At 41.1% G+C, this 26802-nt stretch overlaps 1 pseudogene; it reads right to left on the bottom strand.

Annotated features, from left to right (window-relative positions):
• Nucleotides 1-3448: 3448 nt before the first annotated feature.
• Nucleotides 3449-3566, bottom strand: LOC138517616 (5S ribosomal RNA; annotated as a pseudogene).
• Nucleotides 3567-26802: the final 23236 nt, after the last annotated feature.

The raw sequence follows: 26802 nt of genomic DNA, 5'->3' as shown, positions 1-26802 counted from the left end.
TGTGTGGTTTTAGTGTATTTATAGGTGTACGCCGGGATGTTTCCCGTTCCGGGCCCATGTTTTAACTTCCGTTTCCGTATATTTCCGGGCACCGTACTTTCCGGTAGGCGCACACTGCGGTGACCGCTAAGAGGGGTGGCGGTATTGCACCTAGGGCGCCGTACGGCGGCGGTGTGGGCCGTTTTGGGGTCATTTCCGCCATCGCGGACTTTGCACTTCCGCCATGCCGTGGTGCTCGTGCCCGATGGGTCGGAATGGGCCGCACTTTGCTCCTTCGTGCAATGGCGGAAACGCTATTTACGCTGTGGCGCTCCGGTCAGTCGCTTTCCGCCAGGGTCGTAATGAGGGCCTATGTATTCTGTATCAATTGATTTTGGCCAAAATTCGCTTCCATACATGATTGTTGGGAGTACCTTACTTTTGTAAAATTCTCTTCTTGGTTCTATCAAGAATTTGCCATATTTATAATCAACTCTCTTCATTTGATTTAACATGCAGTTCACTTTTGAGTTGAGGTAGTTAACCAAAAAGATTTTACTACACTTCCCCACTACCGGTTAACCCAGGAATTGAAAATTTTCTTTAACTGCCAATTTCTTATTTTCCCAGTTCCACACAAAATTTGTCTTTCCGGTTTCCCCCCCTCCTTTTGTTAGTTTAATTACCACTGATTTATTCGTATTGATCTTTAACTGAATTCCCAACATATATTTACCAAAAGTTGTTATAAGTCTTTGCAGGCCCACTGGTGTAGTGTCTATGAGAAGGAAGTCATCCGCGTAACTTACCCAACTCATTTTCAAATTCCTGATCTTAGGGGAAACTAATACTGATGTTTCCAACGCTTTGCCTACTCCTGCAACATACAGGATGTACAAAGTAGGGCCCAGTATACATCCTTGCCTAGTTCCATTCTCAATGATACATTCTCTTGAAAGGAGTCCTTCTGAGTCTAATCTTATTTGTATTTTAGATTCATTGTGCAAAAATATGATGATACTCAACAGACCCTTAGGGATTCCGTAGCTATCCAGCCTCTGCCACAATAAGTTTCTATTCACGCAGTCAAAAGCTTTGCTTAGATCCATAGATGCAACATAGATCGGCGTATCTCTGGATTTCCAAGCTAAGGTCTGTAAACATTTTATTAAAAGACCTCCACAGTCAGTCCCCATATTTTTACGGAATCCTATTATTGTAGGATCTAGGATATTGTTTTCTTCTATCCAATCATTCATTCTTTCTAGTATAAGGGAAAATAATATTTTTGAATCTGCATCCATTATACTTAGGGTTCTGTACTTTTCTGGTTCTATCCTCGAACCCCTTTTAAAGATTGGTACCATGTATGATAATTTCCATGAATCTGGGATTGATTGTGATTCTTTTATGTCTTTGGTATATTGGTATTGGATGTATAAAATCTTAGCCCATAGATGAGAGGCTTTCTTCAAGACATTGTTTGTTAGTTTATTTGGTCCCGGGGCTCTAGAGGGATTAGATTTCTTTATCTTTTCCTCAATTTGATCAGTTGTTAATTCTAAATCCCATTTTACTATTTTCTGCGCGTATACTACCACATTTTCAGGTGTAAATATTTGTTTAATATATTTTATCCAAATGTCCTCCGGTATAGGGTTTGTCGTTTTACTCCGGTTATTCTTCTTTTTTATTGATCAGATCCAAGAAGGTCCTAGTATTTTTTCCCTGTAAGCTTTCTAACATCTTTTCTCCGTCTACCTGAAATATTCGGAAGTGTTCCAGTTTTAACCAGTTATTGTACTATTGCTTTAATTTCCTGATTATTTCTGCTTTATCATTACTCTTTCAGTACTCTTAACAGTTTTCCTTATCTCCCTTCTTAATGAACTATTTTTGTTCTTATTTCAATAGAATATTCGTGCTTGTGTTTTTTATTTAGGATATCCTGAGAAGTATGGTTACCCTCAAGTACTATTTGCAAGTATTCAGGGAAGCCCTTTACAGAGTTTCTCACAATCTTATCTTCTAATTTACAGGCCTTGAATTCAGTTAGCATACACATATTGAAGTCATTCACTTTCTTTTCAGACCACCGCACTCGATTACCTCTAACATTCACACTTAAATTCCTCAGATTCTTATTTATCCTATTGAGGTTGTTATTATGCCAATTTCCAGTGATAACATTGCATGGTCACTCGCCCTTGTTTCTTTCACTTGGAAGTTTTTGAATTTTCCAATGACATTAACTGACAAGAATATTAAATCAATTTCAGATTTTGCCCCTCTTGCAGACCAGGTTGCTCTCTCATTTTCAAGCTGTTGTAGTCCCCAGCCCGCAGACCAACTCATCCACATTCCTCCTTCTGCTTTATTTCTTTTACTCTTTCCTGTGTTGTGGTAATCAGTCAAAAAACAATCCATAGTTTCCACTTCCTCCAAGTTACAACTTGCATTTAAGTCCCCAGCAAGTACTATACTCGCATCACCATATTTACTAAGCCATTCGTATAAATATAGGTCTAATTTAGCCACTATTCCACTAAGGTTGGTTTCCATAGATCTATAAACGTTCAGCAGCAGTATTACCTCTTTCTTATAACCTACTGTTCTCATCCATCCCGTTCCTAGTATTTTCCCTCTATATTCCACTCTTCAAACTTCTGCATCCCCTTTACTTTTATGAATAGAATTGTTATCCCTCCATTGGGCCTACCCATCTTTCCTTTCTTTGCCAGGATGCATGCTGTTTCATAACCATCCCATATGGGCTTTTCTGTTAGCCATGTTTCCTGTATAAGCAGAACACCTGACAATTTGAGTACAGCACAAATCTTACTGTAACCTATTAAGTGTTTATTTCCCCTAGAATTACAACTTAAGATTTTTAAGCTCCCTGCAGGTCTAAAGTGGTTGGCTTAATGCTCTTAATTGCGCGATTGATTTCTTGTAGAACCTCAGCTACTCGTATCAGTTTTCCATTTTCATTTCGATATATTTGGTTTCCCTCCTGTGTTTTGCAATTTTTCCCAATTCCACCTTGTTTCCTTTTTCTCTGCCATCACTTCTTTTTCTTTTTCCCAGGGGCATAATCATACCTCCACCCATGAATGAAGTCTACAAGTTGTATATCTGCAGGTGTAATTAGTCTTATTTCAGGGATTTCTTCGAATAACTCCAATATTTTCCTCCTAGTCAGTGAAACCGGCCCTCCTTCCTCAAACAAGTATTGTAATATCAGGCCAGATGCATCCGAATATTTGGCTTTTCAGAGCTTCCAAGCTCCTAATCCGTGCATTCCTTCACCTCCCCCATTCGATAATTCATTGTTGTGCTGTGGGTTCCCATCCTTTGAGTACTCATCCCTTTCTTCTTCTCTTCTACCTCCTCCTTCATACTCTCTTCCCACCTCGACTCTCTTCTCCATTTAGTGATTACTCTCTGTTCTTGTAAAAAAAAAATGAAAAGCCTACAGCACCTGGTATTCCCAGGCGGTCTCCCATCCAGGTACTAACTAGGCCTGGCACTGGTTAGCTTCTGAGATCAGACGAGATCAGGCGCATTCAGTGTGGTGTGGTAGAGCCCGAGCATTTATAGTAGGGCTTTGCAAGAGCTGCTCGAAACACTTGAGTTGCCTTCCACTTGTGCATTGTTACAATATGTTGACAACCTTCTCTTAGCTGCAGACTCAGAAATTGCTTGCAAAAAATGTACTGTGTTGTTGCTTATTCATCTAGCAGTGCATGGGCATAAAGCTTCATTAAAAAGTTTCAGTATTGTCGACAGGAGGTCGCCTATCTAGGCTATCTCCTGTCAAAGGAGGGAAGAAGATTGACACCTGAATGGATAAAAAGCATCTCTAGCATGTCTTTCCCAAATACACAGAAAGAGGTCAGAGCCTTGATAGGAATGGCTTCTTACTGTAGACAGTGGATCCCTAATTTTTCACTAGTGATAAAACCAATGTTGGCATTGTCAAAGAAGGGCATTTCTTTGCCATTACCATGGAACTTGGAACACCAGAAAGCTTTTGATCTGCTCAAGACTGCACTGTGTTCAGCACCAGTTTTGGGCACACCAAATTATGACAAGGCCTTTGTTCTGTATGTGCATGAATTTGATGGATGTGCTTTGGCTTTGTTAATGCAGGAACATGTGGGGAAGAATAGACTGTGCGGTAATTTTTCCTCCACACTTGATCTTGTTGCATGCACTTTGCTGAGATGTTTGAGAGCTGTCGCTGCTGCATCTGTAAAACAATGTGAGGTTATGGTTTTAGATCACTCTTTAATCGTGATGGTAGCCCACTCTGTAGACGTTCTATTAAACAGAACGCAAATGCAACACTTTACATCCGCACGATTAACAAGATACAAACTGATCCTCTTTGCACCGCATATTCAAATGAAGAGGTATTACGTATTGAATCCGGATGAATTATTGCCTCTTCTGCAAGAAACTGTTTGCAGTGACGAAATGTCACATGACTGCCTCTATACTACAGAGCATGAAACAAAAGGCAGGATTGATTTAAATGATACACCTCTGAATGATCCACAAGGGGAGCTGTTTTGCGATGGCTCCTGCCTCAAACTTCTGGATGATACATCCACTGCTGCTTATGCCATCACTACACTAAGCACGATTGTGGAAACCAAAAGAATCTTGCTTAACTTTGCGCAGGCCGCATGGAGATTATCGCGCTAACTCGAGCTTGTGAACTTTCTGAAGGGTTTAGAGTAAATATATTAACAGATAGCCAGTATGCCTTTGGAGTGGTTCACAATTTCGATGGACTATGGGCAGAACAAGGTTTCTTGACCTCACACGGAACAAAAATCGAACATGGCACCTTGATAATTCAGCTACTCTCAGCACTTGCACTTTCTACTCAACTAGCAATCATGAAGTGTGCCACACATCAGAAAGTAACAGACGGTGTAGGGAAAGAAACACTTTTGCCTACAGGATAGCTAAACAGACTGCTACTGATTTATGTTCAGAAAAGTATGTAATGAAAGAAACTATGAATATGTGTAAAATAGATGAAGGAATTGATTCCATAAAAAATATTCAAGCTGATGCCACTCCAAAAGAGCTTAAACACTGGGCTGAGGGTTTAGCAAGTTTGGATGAGGAAGGTTGTTGGGTGGACAATGATAGAAAAAGCTGGATGCTACCCGATGCATATGTCACTGCCATGTTTACAATGGCTCATGATCCTACTCATATATGTCCTAGAAAAATCTGTAAATTACTAGAACTTGTCTGGGTAAACATGAACATTTCAAAGACTGCTGAGCGTTTTGTCCAAAACTGTATGGTATTCTTACAGCATAATGTGGGGAAGGGTATGTTGACACTGAGGGATAGTTTTGGTCCTCCCTCTGTTCACTTTGAAGTGATTCATTTTGACTTCATCAAAATGGAATGCTGCTATAACTACAAGTATGTTCTGGCAGTCATGTGTGCCTTTAAGTGGTTTGAAGCCTTCCCTGTGAAAGATGTCACAGCAATGACAACGGCGAAAACCATTTTTAAGGAATATGTTCCTAGTTTTGATTTGTCGAGGGTCACCTGGTCGGATAATGGTCCACATTTTATCATTGCTCTTATCCTTCAAGTATGCACGGGATTGCAGATCGATAAACGGTTCCAATCGGCTAGACACATTCAGAGTGCCGGACTTGTAGAACGCCATAATGGTATCCTAAAGAACAAGCTAGCAAAAGTCTGTGCTAGCAGCAACCTGAAATGGCCAGATGCCTTATCGGTAGTTTTATTGTCCATGCAGACGACCTCACAGTCTAAAATTCGACTCTCCCTGTATGAGATTGTGATGGGGAGACCAGCTAATATTTGGAATTCGCTTTGCACCGCATTGGAGAGGACCATTTCAGGTCTTGTTGGCCACCCAGACCAGACCGCTGTACGAGTAGCTGGAAAGCAACACTGGGTACACACAACGCACGTCAAGAAAATACCTTTCACTCTGCCACTTTGACGATGAAGACAAAACAAGGAAAATAATGAAACTGTTTGTTCTGCTTCGTAAGATCAACCTGTCTTGAACAACACCAAGGGTGTTTCGAAGATTCGCCCTGAGCTGTGGGGCCTGGGGAGACTACTGCTTTGTCTTTGAATTCTTATTCGGATCTTTCTGAACCCTTGAATACCCTTGCCTCTGTTTCACCACTTCCATCAGGAAGCAACAAAACACTGTTTGCAGATCACGCCGTACCTGAAGTCTTGAGATATGATCTGCGTCCACGGCACAAGACTTACAGCACAGCACGGCTGTGCCCACAGGAAATGACTGTTGAGCTAGTCCCTTGCCACTCTCTCACTGAAACATAAGTCAGTGGCCGGGACCGGCAAAGCTATCTTCAATCAAGATAAACCACGTGGTCAGGAGATCACCAACAAACAAACTTAAGGAGTCTGTCACAGAAACGTTTCGAAACAAACTTTGAGGAAAGATGCCCGCTGCTAACTCTACTCACACGGAGCACCCGATTGAACGTGTGGCTAACGAAGACATTGGCATTGGACATCAAAAATCATGGTCCATGAGGACTTACTGCTTTCTTGTAATAATGTTAACTGGTCTAACCGTTGTGATTGAGCTTGGGTTTTGGTATATTGAGGGGGTGCGTCCACTGGAGACATTGTTACCTACCGAGAGTGTTCCCACTGTGTATTGTCCTTTCGTGCATCTGCACACTCTACCTTCTGGGGATTCCCAACACTGACAGAGTTACCACAATAATACTCTGTTATTAATCATGAATGTGACCCATGCAATTTTGAATAGAACAAATTGCTGGATATGTTCGCATTTGCCCTAACACGGGGAAAAAGCTTTGGGCTTGTATATTCGTCCTCTTCCTTTGACTACTGCATGCTACGCTTCTCTAAGGGCACTATTCTTTGGTCATTGGAATGATAGCATCTCTGGGATCTTCTATGGGACTAATTTGAATGAGTTTGACAGACAAGTCCTGACACCTCTGGGATGTTCCCTTTTTGCGAATAGGAGAAAACTCAATGTTGCTTCTGTTAGGCCTTTCAATAGACTTTCTAGACCTTTCCAATCGTTAATCTCTATCAAGATGGCTACCGTAGGCAACCAGGATGCCATTCCTCTTTCTTACACTATTAATCACAGCCCCAACACTATTTCCTTCTGCATACAAAAGGATGGTTCTCAGTCTATGGGTACTTTTGAGGGTTGTACCAATATTATGAACCTGACTAGTGAGGACAAACCTTTGTATGTAGGTGATCCTGTTTATTTTGGCTATGGCAATGAAGCTTATCCTTGGCTACCTAGAGATTGGCAGGGTACTTGTTATTTGGGTATCTTGCTACCAGGGGTATTTGTAGCCAGAACCTCTGAGGTCTCTAGAGCTCGTCCAAGGCAAGAGAGAACAGTGATACTCCTTCGCAGGTCATGGTTGATGTAGCAAAATCCTTTGTGCCACTTTAGGGACAGATCATGACTTCTGAGGATATTAGGAGACTGGCAAGAGTATTGGAGAGAACAATCAACAGAACCACTGACATACTATACAATATGACATTAGAATAGAAAGCAATTATTTAGTGGCTCTACAAAACCGGATGGTGTTAGACGTCATCCTGGCTGAGCGTGGTGGAGTATGTAAATTGGTGGGATCCGCCTGTTCTGTTTTCATACCTGACTCCTCCCCTACCCTATTCAAGGCAATACAAAATCTGCAAGTCCTAAACACAGATGTACATGTTCCTGAGGGAAATTGTGATCTTAGTGCTTGGTTCTGGGACTGTTTACAGTCTTGGTGATGGAAACTCTTTTTAGCCTTAGTGGTAATCCTTGGTATTCTATTGTTCTGTTGTTGTTGCATACAGTGTCTTCCTGCCATATGTTCGATGTTAGGGAGATGTTGTGCACAAACTGTAGGTACATTAGGGCCAAAGATAAATGCACCCAAGAAAATGACTAATATTTTTGTTATGAAGGATATTACTGTCAAGGATCTAATGTGATTGATATTTCTGAAGAATGTGATTCAGGATGTACAGACATTGAAGTGTGGGGTTTTGAGTAAAGCAAATGTTTTAGTAATGCTCTTGGCTTAGGCCAAAAGGAGGGTTTGTTAAACTGTAACCATATAGTGCCTCCTTATTAGGAATATTGGCCTAAGCCCATTCGCGATACGCAGAAAACCGCGTTGCAATGGTCTGATTTTTGGGTTAACTTTGCCGCCATTTTAAGACTCATCCGCCACTTTGATTTTAACTCATATTCCATGTTCTAAAATGGTGGACAGTGTTATCGACTTGCAGTCGAGCCAAAGGGCCTCATTATGACCCAGGCGGTAAGTTACCGCCTGGGTCGTACCCTTACCACCATGGTGTAAACAATGTTTACACCATGGTGGATGGCGGATTTACCGCCCCATTCCAAGGTGAGTGGGGCGGTAAATCCCCATTTCCCATTTTACCCTTCCCCATTCCCATTTTTGCCCCATAGGGCATAATGGGAGTGGGGAAGGCGCTAATTACGCCACCGTAAATTACAGTGGCGTAATTAGCACCATGGTCCCTTAGCGCCATGGATTTTAACGCCTGCAAAAAGCAGGCGTTAAACTCACCATGGCGCTAAGGGACCTCAGAATCAGGCGTTATGGGTTGGCGCCGTTTACGGTGCCGTTAACCCCTTAACGCCTGACTCGTAATGAGGCCCAAACAGTATTTGAGTTCTGTTAATGTTTAAATTGTCCGAGAGCCGACTGTTTAAGCTATGCAAAGAAACCTTTTGCTTCATACGAACTGCCATTCAAGTGTTGTCTGCGCCCACAAGCTTCATCCTCATATAAAGACCGAAACAATGAAGAGTAAACATCGATCATATGCCTTAGCTGAATTACATTGTAATGAATCTTGGAATAAGGCTTACAGCGGATCCGAGAACCTACAGCATCATTGTATTTTCATGGAAATGTAAACCTTCTTAATCCTTTGCATAATAGTGTAACATTTGTCATGTGAACTAGGCACAAACTCTAGCCCGTGGAATATTAACCTGGAGAGAGGCTGGAAAATATTGTAGATCTTGTATAAATATGCCAGTGTTTAGATGTCCAGCAATCTCTCTCCTCACTGTGTTGGCTGGTACACACTGCGTACCAGATAGCTGTCTGTTTTGCTTTGTAAACTGTACAGTAATAAAAGATACTTGTATCTTTTCAGCCCGTGATTGGTTTATTTCATTTGTGGTACTCAGCCTCGATATTTCTTTGTTCTTTCAAGTGGCTCGGATGGAGGTAATTTCGCTGATTTATATCTTGAAATGGGTGCACTGTTAGTTTTATAATGCTCTTGAACAAGTTAAGTTGTTGGAGAGATTTTCAAAGTGGGAATATTTCTAAGATATTAGTGATAGCACGTGATGCATTTGTTTAATGACAAGCTTTGTGTTGTAGTATGTGCACAGTCTTTGTGCATTGTCAAAAAAGGTTGATCTCTGGGATTGGCTTGAAAATTACAAACATCTTGGTAAGCTTCAGAAATATCAATACATACATTATATGTTATATTCATTTAAACACATTTAAACACATGCAGAGCTATCTGAACCTTGCACTTCAAATAAGTTAAGACGATTCATCTGATTATTGAGAATGGATAATTTACCTATCTTGACAACTAGAATTGCATATAGATACCAGTCCCTGTTGGAAAGATTTTGTTGCATTTGTAAACATGGAATGATAAGAAAAACTGCAAAACACATACTGACAGAATGTGTTAGTATGATAGATATGTACCATGTATGTTAGGGAAATCATGTACATGACTTGGAGACTATTAGAGAACCCATGTTTTGTTGTGCTTTATTAACTCCCAAAGCATTAAGGTTCTAATTTCTATGTTTAATGTCTGGCTCAAAATTGAAAACATATTGGGTGTTTCCATCTAAAATCAGTTGACAACTATGATTATCTGCAAATTAACGCAGAAAGCGCCAACAATTTCTGAATAACAGGTCAGTTTAGGATGGAAATATGGTTGTAAAGCTTTATTTCTAAGCTTATTTTTATAAATGCAGTTTGGATGAAGCAATGTTAGAGGCGAGATGTGCTAACTCTGTATGCAAACTGTACTTTGATGAATGCTAAAATAACCCCTAGAGAAGTGGAAAAGATGTTATTAATTTTGTATTGAAAATATTTTTTTATTGCTTTACTTGGTGGTATCTTTCTTAGATAATATGTAGGAATGAATTTTTTTTTAATTGTATATTTAATTACAAGCATGTACTTGATACTTTCTTTCTTTATTGCTGCTTTTTCTCTTTTAATATACAATGTAATCACGTGTAAAATTTATTTATAAACTGTATCACATTATTAATGAATTAAAATTGTTACTTATTTTGTATTTACCTTCTGCTGTTAGATACAACACTAATTGGAACCATTTGGACTCTTCATTGTGTTCTATTTTGTAAGCTATAGATATTTGTTTGCTCTTTTTATAAAAAGTTATGCATCAACAGACACATATTTGGTCTGGTATTCCAACAGATGTGTTTTGAAACTTAGCTATTTCTTTTTTTGAATGTCTTTATTAGGATATTTGTGTTTATGAGGTTTCAGTATGGAATTCTCTAAGTCACCTTCAGTTCCAAACTTCTTTGTCTGTGTGATGTAGGAGAATGTTATTTAAATTTTGCAGTTCTAGAGCAGGGCTTTTTGCATAGTATAGTCGATACACAAGATTACGTATAGTACAATTGTGTGTCACTAACATTTTGATGTGGTGGAAAGTGCTTTTGCATGCAGTTCCTAAAAGGCTGGCTAATGAAGGCCTCGCAGACCAGTGTGGCTGTGGAGTGCACAGGAGTTTATGGTTTGTAAATTTTTCATTTTATTTTTGTCTTTTAGTTTTACATAGTGATTGAGGAATTGCCATAAAGATATAAAGGATTGTTGGTGTACATTACACATTGAGCTGCATGTCCATTTGTAGACTGAATGGTTTGTTTGGGTGGATGCAGTATTGGTTCAAGTTTTGTTGGGGATTTGTTTTCTATAAGGGTTTCTTTTGTCATAATGGTTTGTTCCACCATTTCATGCCCTCAACCACTATTGTCTATGGAAATTGTTTTTTGTTGTTCTTGATTATACGCTTCTTAATTGAAGCATGGTTATGGGCTGTTTGTGCAAATCCATTCACTATTACAGATGTTTGAAAGATCTCTATATTGACACTGCACATGTTTAGAAGTACCTGTATTGTATTGATTAATTTAGTTAGTGGTTTCATCCTGTTTAATATCAATATAAGCAATGTTCCCTTTAGTAGGAAAGCTCTGTCAATTAGAGCTTGAAGAATTACTCTCCTGCAGTAGTTTTTAAGGGAAGATTCTGACTTTTCAGATGTTATTATATGCGTGTGAAGAACTCTACGGTGAAAATGTTTGTAACATCATTTTTTTGAATTTCTTTACTGTGACTGCTTTTCCCTGTACATCATTGTAACTTTTTGTTTTTGCAAGGGTGGGCATACCTTCTTTAGTTGTAGTTGGTTTAGTTTTGTTGAGTGATGTTACTGTCTCTTTTGTTTTAATGTTTTCTATACATTGTTTTAGAGGTGGATGACTATGTGGTGTACTTCTAGTCTTATCTGCTCTAGTTCTTCTTTCTTCTCTATGGAGTTGCTGTTTAGTAGGCATTCTGTTGTGTCTGTTGGGAAAAGAGAAATGTTTTATTGGAAAGTTGTACGATGTATATGCATGCATGGTTCATGGGTGTGTGGGTGTGATTGTAGAGATGAATAGACTGCTGTTTGATTGTGGTATATTAGGTGTGGTTGGAAAGGTTGTGAGGATATGAGTGTACAGAGCTTTGATGGTATTGAGTTAGTGGGCCTCATTACGAGGTTGGAGGTAAGGGATTACGGCACCGGTAAGGGTGCCGGTGCCGGTAATCCCTTTCCTCCATATTCCGAGGTCCCTTAGCGGGTCCCGCTATGGGTGACTGGTTTTACCAGGTGCCCTTAGCGGGAGCCGCTAAGGGACCAGGGAGCTAATAACGGGCCTGCTATTAGTGGGCCCGTTATTAGCTCCATCCCCATTCCCATTGAGCCCTATGGGGGCTCGAATGGGAATGGGGAATGGTTCTCGGAATGGGGACTTACCAGGTCCTCCAAGGATGGAATGACCCGGTAAGTCCCTATTTAAAGAACCCGGACCCAGAATGCGGTAAGGGGGTAGCCATGGTGCTAATAGCACCATGGCTACCTCCAACCTTGTAATGAGGCCCAGTGAGTAAAACAGTGGTAGGGTGTTGGAATCTGTATGGTGATTGTGCTTTTTTGAGGACCAGACTGGGTGTTACAATATAGATGGTAATAATAGGAGCGTGAATGGTGGAATATAATGGCAAGAGTGAAAGATGTTGGTTTGAAAAGAGTAGTCTGGGGTAATATATAAAGTGGTGCTGTGCTGCTATAATAACATCCATATACCTGGTACATTAATGTACTTACTTTGTCGGATGCAAAGGGTATTCATTTTTTGGTTGTTCATTGCAGTGATGTGCTTTTTTGCTGTAATTGTAAAAGAAAGTTAGTGGGGATATGTGGTAATGGTGAAGTACTGTTAGGAAGGAAGGGTCATATTTGTAATGGAAGTAGAAGTGGTGGGGAAAAAAATAATGAAATTGGTGGACAGTTAAAAATTGTTGTTTTTCGGGGAACATTTTAATGACATTTAAGAAATGTGTATGTGCATTTGCACATGCTCTGTCACATTTTGGTAAAGAGAAGACAAATTGATGGAAAAGATTTGTAGTACACTTTTAATTGGTAGTTGGTGTCTATAAGTTTAATGTGTTAGGAGTATATGCATACCTGCCAAATTGCCTCCTTCAAATCTGTAGGTGTTTATGTAGTGATAGAGTTTTTGTATGCATTTTGTGACTTATAGTTCCACTTTTACCATTGTGAAGGTAGTCACAGAATGTAGAGATAAAGGAAGACCTGCATAAGCAGCTGAAGATTGGAATGGGTTATGTTAGGAAATATACATTTATTGTTAATATATTAAACTGTCACACACTGAGTGCCAATTACAAATGGTGTACAAATCAATGTTTTTTGCTTTTACTTTCTTTCATGAAAAAGTGACACAGTGCTGTTGGAGATGCAGATATGCATGTTTTAACTTTCTTAAAAAGGCTTCCAAAAATATTTTGAAAAGCACAGCATTGCATATGTTTATTTAATATACATGTCACAGATTCGAATTGTGAAATTCAGTCTTGTTTCTCTCTTTGCATTCTCGGACTTGTAGTTTCAGTTTTATAATGGGTATAGTCAATCGGAAGTGACAGAATGTAAAGAAAAAAGAAAGACTTAAGAAGCATCTATACAATGGAATGGGTGATATTGGGATGTGTGCATGTGTTGCCAGCATATTAAACTGTGAGATACTAAGTGCCACTTCAAAATAATCTACAGGTCTATTTTACCTGTTTTGTTCCTTATTTCATAGAAACATGACACAGTGTTGCTGTACATGCAAATATGCACTTTTTAACTTTCACCAAAATGCTTGTCAAAATAAACATTTTGAAATGCAGAGCATCATAATGGTTTGCTGCCTCATGTGAGCAGGTGATAAATGCCTGTTTTGAGTAAGTTATCTGTAGTGAAAATGTTGCCAGTGATTTACATTTCCAATCCTGCCGAAAATATTACGGCATTCTTTGTGTCCTAATTTTTTGAAAATAGGTTGCCCCCTTTCACCGGCATTAACTGTAGGAGGTCTCCAAAAGCAATAACATGTTTTCCTCCAAACAGTTCCTCGTAGTTGTTTTTTAGGACTTCTTGCATTCTGAGATGAATTAAAGCCAACATGAGGTTGAAAACCATGCTTACCATCTAACCATGCCAGAACCGGCTTCACCACTCACATATATTAGCAGAGGTTTATAATTTGTACAGGTAAATGTTTTAGTTTCATGTTTAAAACCATGCTCAGTTTATTGAGTGATTTCTAGATAAATGTTGTGTTGTTCATCATTTAGCTGATTTTCCAGATCTGACACGTCCTCCTCAGATTATTTATATAGATACAAGGCATTTTCTACCTCTGTCATGGCTATTTCTGCTTCATTTAGAATGAGTGGTTCTCCAAGTGGGGAAGGTTGACTGCCTTCAGGACTGTCTTTGTCTAGTTGAGCTTAAATATCTTCCTCTTGTTGGCATTCATTGTCCAACATTTGTTTGTACTGTTTGAAATTGTCATTTTTTATACTGCTTTCATGTGCTTTAAATGATGCTTCAAAAGAATCATGGTCACCAAGCGCTTTGTTTTCTTTTCTCCAAGGTTTAAAAAGTTTGAGTAGGGCCATGTAATACAGTTCTCTATGGTGTGGAGTTTTATATTATAACTTTACATGACTAATTAGATTGGGTTTGGTTAGTTTCACTGGGTTTTCTTCACAAATTGAAACTGAATATTTGCCAGATGTCACATTTTGTGTGACATTGTTTTTGTAGGTGTAGTTTTGGGCAATGTCGTACAGACACATGTTTTCCAAAGCAGCACTTCTGTTTGTTTAGTATGTGTCAAGCACATTGTTTTTTAAAATGTCCTGCCTGTTGGGATCATTTGTGGCTATGTTTTCTATCTCTTGGTAGTATTTTAGTACTCTTTTCCTGGATGAGGCTGGTCGAGGTTCAGCCGGACAATGAGCTCAGATTTGCCATATAAGGCTGTACCAGCTTCTTAGGACCCCCATTCTCTATGGGAGGGCATTTTATACCAAAGCTGAACAATTTCTGTAATAGTGTTTTGTTAGATGATAAGTCATCCCAGCGGTCCATTAGCTCTATTTTCGCAGCTTTGGTGAGGCTGTGACATATATTGCAACTGCAATGGGATTCTCTACACTGTATTGTATGTCTATGTTTGCATTCCACAAGAGGGCAATGATTGCATTGTAACCATTGATGTAATTGAAAGCTTCGCCCCTTTTAATGTTGTATGTATTTTTGGGGGATTTGCCTTTTACGCTGTGTCTAACAGAAGACATTAAGCTGGCAACTTGTCTTTTTTTGCACTCTCATCTAGGGAAGCCAAAGAGACATTTCGTATAGTATTTCCCTTTGTTTTTATATCTACGTCGGCAGTATTTGCCACATTTATATTTCTGGAAGCATATAACACTTATGTATATCGGTCACTATCCGTGGTTTCTGAATGGATGTCATAGCTGATGTATTTTTTAAATAAACTGTAAAACAGTGATGTCACAGTCATGGCACAATTTTGCAGCATCTTTTATCCGCAGAAGCATGTGGATGTATGGTGTATGGTGCTCCTCTGGATTGATTTTCTTTTCTCCCAAAAAAGTGTTGCACTTCTCCCAGCGGAGAGGTAGTTTTATTGCAGATAAAATGCAGCACGGCTATGAAGTTATAGTGAAAGCTCCATGATGTAGTTACAGGGTCAACAGAACAGAATTCTCCTGGTGTTTGTATGTCTATTCCATCTTTATTTTGCTTTGCATTGTGTAAGAAGTCATGCAAGTCATCCCATGCGTACTCTGCACAACTTAAACTAACAAACCATGTGGGTTGGCCTAGATTTCTTAGCATAAAACATACATCAGTGTGACGTCAGAATCAGTATTCTTTTGTACCATGCGTGTTTGCCAAGATCTTTGTGATACTTGACTGCAAAACTCCATCTTTGGGCCTCATTACACGGTAGGCGGTAAGGGTTAACGGTCACCGGTAATGGTACCGGTGACCGTTAACCCTTACCGCCTTACTACATGGTCCCTTAGCGGGTTGGTGCTTTAACGCCTGCTTTTAGCAGGTGTTAAAAACCAACCCGCTAAGGGACCTTGGTGCTAATTACGGCACCGCAAATTTGCGGCACCGTAATTAGCACCTTCCCCATTCCCATTATGCCCTATGGGGCAAAATGGGAATGGGGAAGGGCAATGGTGGAAGGGGGAATTACTGCCCCGCCAACCTTGGAATAGGGTGGTAATTCCCCTTTCCACCAAGGCGGTGCCGGTATTTTACCGGCATGGACCAAGGTGCTATTAGCACCTTGGTCCACCGCCTACTGTGTAATGAGGCCCTTTGTCTTTTATTCTTTGAAGTAATTGGGTAGCAGATATGTTTTAAAAGTTAGAGCCCTGTATTCAACATTTTTCCTGAATCAGGGGTCTTCAGAATACATTCTTAAAGAGCGATATTTGCCCTAATTTGTGTGGACTTTTCATCATATCTTCTTCCTTTTCCTGTAGAAAAAAGTAGAGGAAAAGAACGTGCTTCTACCTTTTTTCCCCATATGCTCATTGGGGATCCTTTTGCTTGATGCATTTGATATGTTTTTAATGCATCATCATTTGTGTCTTTGGAGTGCAGTGGGTGAATGGTATACTGGTATAAAATATTGGCTGCTGTAACAGGATCCACGTGTTCAAATTGGCAAGTTTCTGGTGACTCTTGAACAATGTGGGTGATTTATTTTAAGTTTTCCTCTATGTTTCCATATTTGTAGTATTCATTGTTTTCTTTTAGATATTGTAGGGCTTGTCTAACTTTGCTTAAGTTGACTAGTTGTTGCCAATTTGTTTTGTATTTTGTTAGCACACCATTCACTAGTACAATAAGAGATTGATATATTGGGACTTGTAGTCCTAGTGTTTGAATATTTTCTTTTAGATCCAATGGAACTATTTTGGGTAAGCACCAGTACAGCGAATTGCCTTGTCATGGAGCTAAGTAACATCTAATACTATGACTAACCTAACCTCACCACTCAACCCACAAACATGGCTCTATCGGCTCCGGCCTACAGCCCACACAGTCTATAACTAATATATACTGCGACATATCCATCCTGCCACCATCGTAGTAAGACTTTCCACCCAATCGATAGTCTCACACACCGCCTATATCCCTAAGCTCATAATTAACAGCCCCACTGAATGGGCGTTCAGGCACCATCTCACTCTGTGTCATTACTCCCTGGCCAGTGTCAGTTGCCCGATATATGTATGACTACACACTCACATATGCATGAATCTTTGCTTCACAATCTCATCCTAATACTTTGAATGTCACTGCTACTTTGTTGATCAGCCTTAAGACCTACCATTGAGCTAAAGGTCTTGTGCTCATACCGTACTATTACCCTGCCTGGCTAGGCTGTACCCCAAACTGGGATCATCTTGTAATGTGTTCGCTTACTACCACTCTATCAAGGTGCTCTGTGCCCACTTGTTTAATGTTAACTGCCTAAAATACAGTAGTGAATGCTGTTCCTGCCCTGACTAATGTTAACTGCCTAACATATATGTGCTGATGGTTGATCCTGCCCTGCCTACTGTTAACCACCTAAATTATGTATACTGATGGTTGAATCTGCCTTGCCCAGTGCTAACTGCCTAACATATGTATACTGAAGTCTGATCCTGCCTTGCAACTACAACCTACCGGCTGACATTAAGCCGACACACCGCAATCGCTGCCTAGATATCCACTCCTGTGTCTAGACCGAAGGAGCATGTCGGCCAGTTTACCTAATATGCCCGTCTCCCTATCCAAACAATACCCTAGGCTCAGGCCAACCATCAGACCTATCTTATCCCTCACCATGCAATAACACCTCCCTAACTCCAGCTCCATCCCACCGACTCACTTCCTCCCACCAGGCTACTACCCCTACATCAACCTACCACAGAATAGTAATATCTTGATCTGCCCACCTAATAAGAGGAGAACCATGGCCTCACCAACGCTCCCAAGTTCCAGCCGCCCATGCCAACTAACACTCAGAACCCAGAGAATAGCTTCAAAAACCATGCACACTAGAGACATAATCCTTACCACCACCCCTGCTTTCCTGAGAAGCAATACAAACCTCACCTAAAGAACAGCCAACTCATGAGCCATTATGACAATACACCACTCCTCTAACACTAAGGACAAGCCCCAACTATCCTCTAGTGATACCTGTTACACCACAAAATCAAACCCATCTGACATCCACTGGGCGGCACACAGTCCAACGTCAATTGCTGGCCTGACACAGAACAGTACTAGCACGCTTAACCAATATATTCAGGGTGACCTCATTAATGCCAGATCTCTACTGGCTCACACCCTAGACATTGCTGACATCATCACCACACTTAATCTCAACTTCATAGCGATTATAGAATCATGGCTCCATGCGGCTGCTGGCCCTGCCCTTGCCCTAGCCATCCCAGACAACAACCCGATCTTCCAGAAGGACAGACCTTCTGCTAAAGGAGGGAGTGAGGGAGTGTAGCTACCATAGCAAAAAACACCTTCAACATTAGAGAGATATCAAATAACTTGCTACTCTCTGGCAATCTACTCTCAGTGAAAATGACCCTATCTCCTACCGCCACTCTGAACATTAACCTGATCTACACACCACCTGGGCATATATTGTCTTTCGAGAATGATGTAGCCCAACTCCTCTCAACCATCATCAAACCCAGCTCACAAACTCTTATCCTGAGAGACATGTATCTAGGCCTGAACGACCCGCAGCACAAGAGTGCACAATCCATCGCCAATACCATCTCAGCATTAGGCTTTTCGCAAAGGATCCACAACCCCACACACACACCAAAGGCTGCATTCCCAATTGGCTAGCAGACCTTAATTGCAATACTAAAACAACCTCGAATGCCCATTGTCCATGGTAATACCATCACCTCATAACATTCAATATCATCAAGAATCCTGGTCCCACACAACTCCCACGGGTGACCCCTGCCCCCATCTAGAAACAAATGTAACATAACAGTAAACAATATAGTACCACTATTACAACCCATTTTGGCACCCCAAAATCTTAGGAAACAAAGATCCCTCCATTATGGCTGAACTGTACAATGAAACTGTACTTGCAGCTATTGACAAATTAGCTCCTCTCTCCATGCGGAAAGCTAAACCAGTAGCTCACCTTAACGCATAGTTCACACTCACTCTAAAATCCCTACAAAGTTCCAAGAGAAAAGCCGAGACTAACTGGAACAACATTTCCAAGTGAACAAAACAAAGTAAAATTCACTAAGGCAGCACATAAGTACAACCAAGAGGTCTTCCAGACGAAATGCTCCTAATAGAATGAGACAATAACCAATGCCAAATCAGGAACTAAGGAGCTCTTGGCCATCCTTAGAGAATTATAGTCCCCTGTACCGCCAGCAGAAGTCTTCAACGTGGGCACAAACTGGTATTCTAACATGTAGCATGCACTCTGCGACAAAATAGCACCACTTAAATCCCAATTTGAATTAAAAAAACAACTATCCAACATACCCAACCACCCCATCTTACCCCCTTGGGCAACAACACAGAGCCCCAATTTGAATTCACACCTGTCTCCAATGCAGAAGTCCTAAATATAATCACTAGCCTCAAACGGTCAAGATGCCAGGGCGAACCCTGCCCGGCAGCGGTCTTCAAGGATTGTGCCCCTGAACTCACCCCATTCATCACAAGCCTAATCAATGCCTCCTTTGTAAACAATTCTGTCCCAACTAATCTCAAAAACGTTTGGGTACTCCCCTTACTAAAAAGAAAAAAGGTGCTTGACCCAAATATACCAACAAACTATCGCCCTATTACAACAGTGCCATTTGTACTTAAAATACTAGACAGAGGAGCGTACCTACAGATCCAAAACTACCTGCAAGCCAACAACCTTCTTGGCCTATGACAATCTGGATTCCGCCCAAAACATGGGACTGAAAAAGCACTTCTGGACTTAAAAATCAAAATGGATGTACTAAAATTCAATGGAAAATTAGCCTTATTATTCCTACTCGACCTCTCTGCAGCATTTAATCTTGTCAACCACAGAATTCTTTGCAATTATCTAGCTTCTGCGTCCCACTTCTCTCCTAATGCCACTCAATGGATACAATCATTCCTGATGGACAGAACAATGAGAGTTTTTTCTGCGGAGGCGGAAGCACAACCTACCCCGGTCACATGTGGTGTACCACAAGGTTCACGCGTTTCACTACGCTATACAACATTTTAACAATTTTTGACTGCTTAGATGACATTGGTGTCACCTACACTAATTATGCAGATGACACCCAAATCCTCATCCCTATCACATGCTCCCATGACATAGACTCTGCCGCTCTCAACACTAGCTACCTAACCATCCAAGCCTGGATGGCTCACCATGGGCTATGCTTGAATGACAATAAAACAGAACGTCTCCTCATAGGGTCACAACTCCATCTCAATAAACTGAACAACGTTTTTAAAACCTTCAACATAGACGCAACCTCATAAAGGTGTCCAAATAAGTAAAAACTATCTGTTTTTACCAGGACACTTCACTCACATTATCTAAAGACGTCAGCGGCAGCCTACACATCTAAGCTCATTAATGCCTGCAGACCCTTCCTGTCACCTGACAGCTGTATCACTCTGTCCAGAGCACTCATACTGACCAGATTGGACCACTGCATCAAAGAACTTCAGGTAATAAAAAATAACACCTTAAGAGCAGAACTTAAAATTCCCCAAAACTCTTGCATCTCTATAATAATACAAAATGCTCATTGGCTTCCGGTTCAAGAACACATTGGGCAGCATTACGAGGTAGGAAGTAGCCATGGTGCAATTAGCACCATGGCTACCCCCTTACCGCATTCTGGGTCCGGTTTCCTGAAATAGGGACTTGCGGGGTCATTCCAACCTTGGAGGACCCGGTAAGTCCCCATTCCAGGAACCATTCCCCACTCCCATTCAAGCTCCCATAGGGCTCAATGGGAATGGGGATGGAGCTAATAACGGTACCGCAATTTGCAGTACCGTTATTAGTTCTGAAGTCCCTTAACGGGTCCCTTTCAGAACGCTGGTGAAACCAGGCATTAAGGAAGGGACCTGCTAAGGGACCTCAGAATAGGGTGGTAAGGGATTACCGGCACCGGTGTCCTTACCGGTGCCGGTAATCCCTTACCACCTACCTCGTAATGAGGCCCATTGAGTTCAAAACACTCATCCTGACACATAAATGCCTTCACAAGTCTGCTCCTACCTACCTTTCAAACAAAATCTCCAGAACCCAATCCAACAGGCTCACACGCTCAGCACTCATGTATCTTCTAGCCACACTGAGATTCAAACTTCGGAAAGCAGGAGGTTGTAGATTCCCTACAATAGCAGCCAAACATTTGAACACCCTACCAGCGAAACTAAGGGCAGAAGGCTCCTTCTCGACCTTCCAAAATCAACTGAAAATCCTCCTCTTTACACAATGAACATGTAACTAACTCATGCCCATCAGCTAGTAAGTCAGCTTTAGAAATAACAATCACCTATGAGACTAGAGATCATCTTTTGCTAGGCCTTCTGCTCTGTATGTAGGTAACTATGTAAATATTTGTATTATCTATTGTCATGAGTCGCTCTGCTATGTATATATGCAACTATGAAAATAACTATTACTTATTGTCATCCTATGTAAGACAAGCACTCGGGTTAGGTGCACTATACACATTTCTAACTAAATAAATAAATAAACACATACATACATACATACATAAATAGTAAAGATACTACTTTGCCACGGATGCCCTTTAGTAGGTCGGATGGAGGTAATTTTGCTGATTTTGTTTGAACGCATATTATATCTTGAAATGCGTGCACTCTTTGTATTATAATGCTCTTTTACAAGTTAAGTGGTTGGAGAGCTTTTTGAAGTGGGAATATTTCTAAGATATTAGTGATAGCACATGGTAGAATTTGTTTATTGTCAAGCTTTGTGTTGCAGTATGTGCACAGTCTGTGTGTATTGTCAAAAAAGGTTGATCTCTGGGATTGGCTTGAAAATTACAAACATCTTGGTAAGCTTCGGAAATATCAATACATACATTATATGCGATATTCATTTAAACACATGCAGAGTTATCTGAAACTTTGCCCTTCAAATAAGTTAAGATGATTCATCTTATTATTGAGAATTCATCATTTACCTATCTTGACAAATAGAAGTGCATATAGACACCAGTCCCCGTTGGAAAGATTTTGTCGCATTTGCAAAAATGGAATGATAAGAGAAACAGCAAAACACTGACAGAATGTGTTAGTATGATAGATATGTACCATACATGTTATGGAAATCATGTACATGACTTGGAGTCTATTAGAGAACCCATGTTTTGGTCGCGCTGTATTAACTCCCAAAGCATTAAGGTACTCATTTCTATGTTTAATGTCTGGCTCAAAATTGAAAATATATTGGGGTGTTTCCATCTACGATCAGTTGACAACTCTGATTATCTGCAAATTAATGCAGAAAGTGCCAATAATTTCTTTATAACAAGTCAGTTTAGGATGGAAATATGGTTCTAAAGCTTTGTTTATAAGCTTATTTTTATAAATGCAGTTTTGACGAAGCAATGTTAGAGGCGAGATGTGCTAACTCTTTAGGCACACTGTACTTTGATGAATGCTAAAATAACCCCTGGAGAAGTGGAAAAGATGTTATTAATTTTGTATTGTATTTTTTTTATTGGTTTACTTGGTGGTATCTTGATTAGATAGTATGTAGGAATTAGATGTTTTTTTAATTGTATATTTAATTACAAGCGGGTACTTTATACTTTCTTTCTTTATTGCTGCTTTTTCTCTTTTAATATACAATGTAATCATGTGTAAAGTTTATTTATAAACTGTAACACAGTATTAAATAAAAATTGTTACTTATTTTGTATTTACCTTCTGCTGTTAGATACAACGCTAATTAGAACCATTTGGATTCTTCATTGTGTTCTATTTTGTAAGCTATATCTACTATTTGTGTGCTCTTTTTATAAAAAGTTATGCATCAACAGACACATATTTGGTCTAGTATTCCAACAGATGTATTTTGAAACTTAGCTATTTCTTTTTTAAATGTCTTTATTAGGATGTTTGTGTTTATGAGGTTTCAGTAAGGAATTCTCTGAGTCAACTTCAGCTACAAAGTTCTTTGTCTGTGCCATGTAGAAGAATGTTATTTAAATTTTGCAGTTCTAGAGGAGGACATTTTGCATAGTATAGTCGATACACAAGATTCCGTATAGTACAATTGTGTGTCACTAACATTTTGATGTGGTGGAAAGTGCTTTTGCACAAAGTTCCTAAAATGCTGGCTAATGTAGGTCTCGCAGACCAGTGTGGCTGCGCACTGGACACGAGTTTATGGTTTGTAAAGTTTTCATTTTATCTTTTAGTTTTACATAGTAATTGAGGAATTGCCATAAAGATATAAAGGATTGTTGGTGTGTATTACACATTGAGGTGCATGTCCATTTGTACACTGAGCGGTTTGTTTGGGTGGATGCAGTGTTTTGTTCAAAGTTTGTTGGGGATTTGTCTATGGCAATTGTTTTTTGTTGTTCTTGATTATAAGCTTCTTAATTGAAGCATGGTTATGTGCTGTTTGTGCAAATCCATTCACTATTACAGAAGTTTGAAAAGGTCTTTATATTAACACTGCACATGTTTAGAAGTACTTGTACTTTGTTGATTAATTTAGTTAGTGGTTTCATCCTTTTTAACATGAATATATAAACAATGTTCCCTTTGTTAGGAAAGCATTGTCAATTAGAGTTTGAAGGATTACTCTCCTGCTCTAGTTTTTAATGGAAGATTGTGACTTCAGATGTTTTTATGAGCGTGTGAAGAACTCTACGGTGGAACATTTTTTGTAACATCATTTATTTGGATTGCTTTACCGTGACTACATTAACACTTGTAGATAGAGCATTGGGTTTGTTGGTAGGTCTGCTTTTCTTCTTTAGTCATAGTTGATTTAGTTTTGTTGAGTGAGGCTAGCTCTTTTGTTTTAATGTTTTCTATACATTGTTTTAGAGGTGGGTGACTATGTGGTGTACCTCTAGTCTTATCTGCTCTAGTTCTTCTTTCTTCTCTATGGAGTTGCTGTTTAGTAGGCATTTTGTTGTGTCTGTTGGGAAAAGAGAAATGTTTTATTGGAAAGTTGTGCAATGTATATGCATTTATGGTGTATGTGTTGGTGTGATTGACAGAGTGCTGTTTGATTGTGGTATATTAGGTATGGTTGGAAAGGTTGTGAGGATATGAGTGTACAGAGGTTTGATGGTGTTGAGCTAGTGAGGAAAACAGTGGTCGTGTGTTGGAATCCGTATGGTGATTATGCTGTTTTGAGGAACAGAGTGGGTGTTACAATGTAGATGGTAATTGTAGGAGTGTGAATGGTAGAATATAATGGCAAGAGTGAAAGATGGTGATATGTGGTAATGTGTTTCCTGTTAGGAAGGTAGGGTCATACTTGTAATGGAAGTAGGAGTGTTGGTGAAAAAATTATGAAATTGATGGACTGTTAAAAATTGTTGTTTTTCGGGAAAATTTTCATGAAGTTTAAGAAATGTGTATGTGCATTTGCAGAAACTCTAACCTTTTGTTAAAGAGAAGACAAATTGATGGAAAAGATTTGTAGTACACTTTTAAATAGCAGTTGGTGTCTATGGGCATCATTCCTAGTTTGGAGGTAAGTAACGTCCCTTACTGGCATGGCGCAAATAGCGTGTCCGTGCTGGCACCAGTCCGCTAATAGAGGACTACTACGACTTTGTGGGCACAAGTTTTACGCCATGCCGGTAAGGTATCTAGCGCCATACCGCAAAAGGCTCGCAAAAAGACCTTACCGGCATCAAACTTAGCAGAGATAACACTACTGACATTGTCCAATGCGTCATTAGCGGTGACCGTAAATAGCGGTGACCATAATTTGCGGTCACCGCTATTTACGGTCACGGCTAAGCGGAACCAGAAGTAGCGTCATCGCACAGGAACGGGAAGGAGCACGGCGGCCATCTATAAAAACACAATCCATTGCCATCCTCAGCACACAGGACCCCTGGGACACTGCTGATCATTAGAAAATGTACTCTTCCAAGACAACAATGCCTAAGGCCCTGAAGAAGGCAGCTGCCTGGCTGAGAAAGGAACAATTTAATGAGGATGAGCTCAAGATGCTTGTGGACACACTGCACGAGCATGCAGCCACAGTCTTCTCCAGCAACATGAGGAGAGAGGCAGTGCTACGGAAAAAAGAGATCTGGGCACTTGTTGCCCAGAAGGTTAGTGCTGTGGGCAACACACCACGCACAGTGAAAGACTGCCGTAAGCGATGGGACGACCTGCGCCTAAAATCTGTCAATCACAGCCAGGCCATGGGAACAGGAGGAGGTCCCAGTTCTCCCGTAAAGCTTACCCCTTTGGGAGGACATATGCGCAAGCATGATTAGGACGGAATCCATCGAAGGTGTAGGGGAGATGGAGTGTGGCGTCACAACATCGGGCGATGGAGGTGAGTGTCCAAAGGAAACACTGCTATGCCAAATCTGATGAAAGTCAACCCCAATGTAAGTCCGAAGAGTCACGCCATGGTCGCCCACACACACTCTCCCCGTAAAGTAGGCCGAACCATCACCACAGACACATGCTGATGCCTGGTGCAAGGCAATATCGTACATGACACATACCACACAAAGTAGGAAATTTCACAAGGCACACAGCGTGCATGAGCAGTATAGTATTGATGTCAGACAGCACTGTTCTTGTCCAACCTGAGTGATGCCAACATATGCCTGGTATTACCACCCATGTATCAAATGACGTGCTCTTCCAAACACAAATGCCTATTACCCCCAATTGTGTGGATGAGCAATTGTTCAAATGTATGTATGATGCCTATCAAAACATCACTCATGCCGCCCCTCTCTTCCACCCCCACAGGCACTGACCATGACAGCGATGGGTAGGACGCTACCCCTGCACAGGCCACACCCCTGAAGAGGTCCCAGGAGAACAGCAACCGGCCGTCAACCTCCAGGGGACAAGCCAGGGGGCACCGTGTACCAGCATTGAAGCCACCGCAGGTACACATTGCACCTGTGCCTCCAAGGCCCGTCGAGGGCACAGCACCACCACCACCTCCACCCACTGGTCAGCCCGATAACACATGTGAGACACCACATATGGAGGAGTTGAGTGTGGCTTGAGAGGTGGCAGACACGGCACTTCTGTCTGTGGATGACACCCCGGAGGACAGCTGGGGCACCATGGAGGACGATCTAATAGATATGGTCCATACAACAACTCAACTTGCATCCCCCCCAAGTATCATCGTTCGATACCGGGAACGCCACCACCCCAGAGCAGTCCGGCCATGACCACACAGAGGGACATCTCAGTCCAGTTTTCAGTGTTGGGGAGGCTGAGCAGGCTGGGCATGACAGCCAGGTGCCCAATACATCCACAGGTGCACCCGCAGGGCTGCAGTGGGCTGACCTGCTCACTGCACTCGTTCGTGAGTTTGTACAGGACAACCGTCAGGCCAGGGAGGAGTGGTGTACAGAGTTAGCTGCACTAGGCCGGTCCATTACGGACAACACTGCCTCCATGGTGAGATCTTTCTTGGAAAACACCAGCCGCCTCTGCGAGGAGGTCTCGGCCCTCCGGCAGGTGTTAGGGCACATTGCGGATGCCATGGAGGCAGGGCATCCCGCCACACAACCTCAGCAGTCGGCCACACCGTCATCCTGCAGTTCCACACATACGAGCCCGCTCCGCATGTCGGCCCGTACACAGCGGCAACAAGACATGCCGCCCCCTGGGTCAGAGAGTCCCGAGTAATAGTTATGGCAGCCTCATGTATGCTTCGGGGACTCAATGGGACTTGTGTGGGAGAGTTGTGGGGGGAGGATGAGGGGG

Source organism: Ambystoma mexicanum, chromosome 6q (genome assembly GCF_040938575.1).
Source record: "Ambystoma mexicanum isolate Mex_15411 chromosome 6q, UKY_AmexF1_1, whole genome shotgun sequence".
NCBI lineage: Eukaryota > Metazoa > Chordata > Amphibia > Caudata > Ambystomatidae > Ambystoma > Ambystoma mexicanum.
The sequence above is the reverse complement of the archived record's forward strand: the minus strand, read 5'-3'. Positions and strand labels throughout refer to the sequence as shown.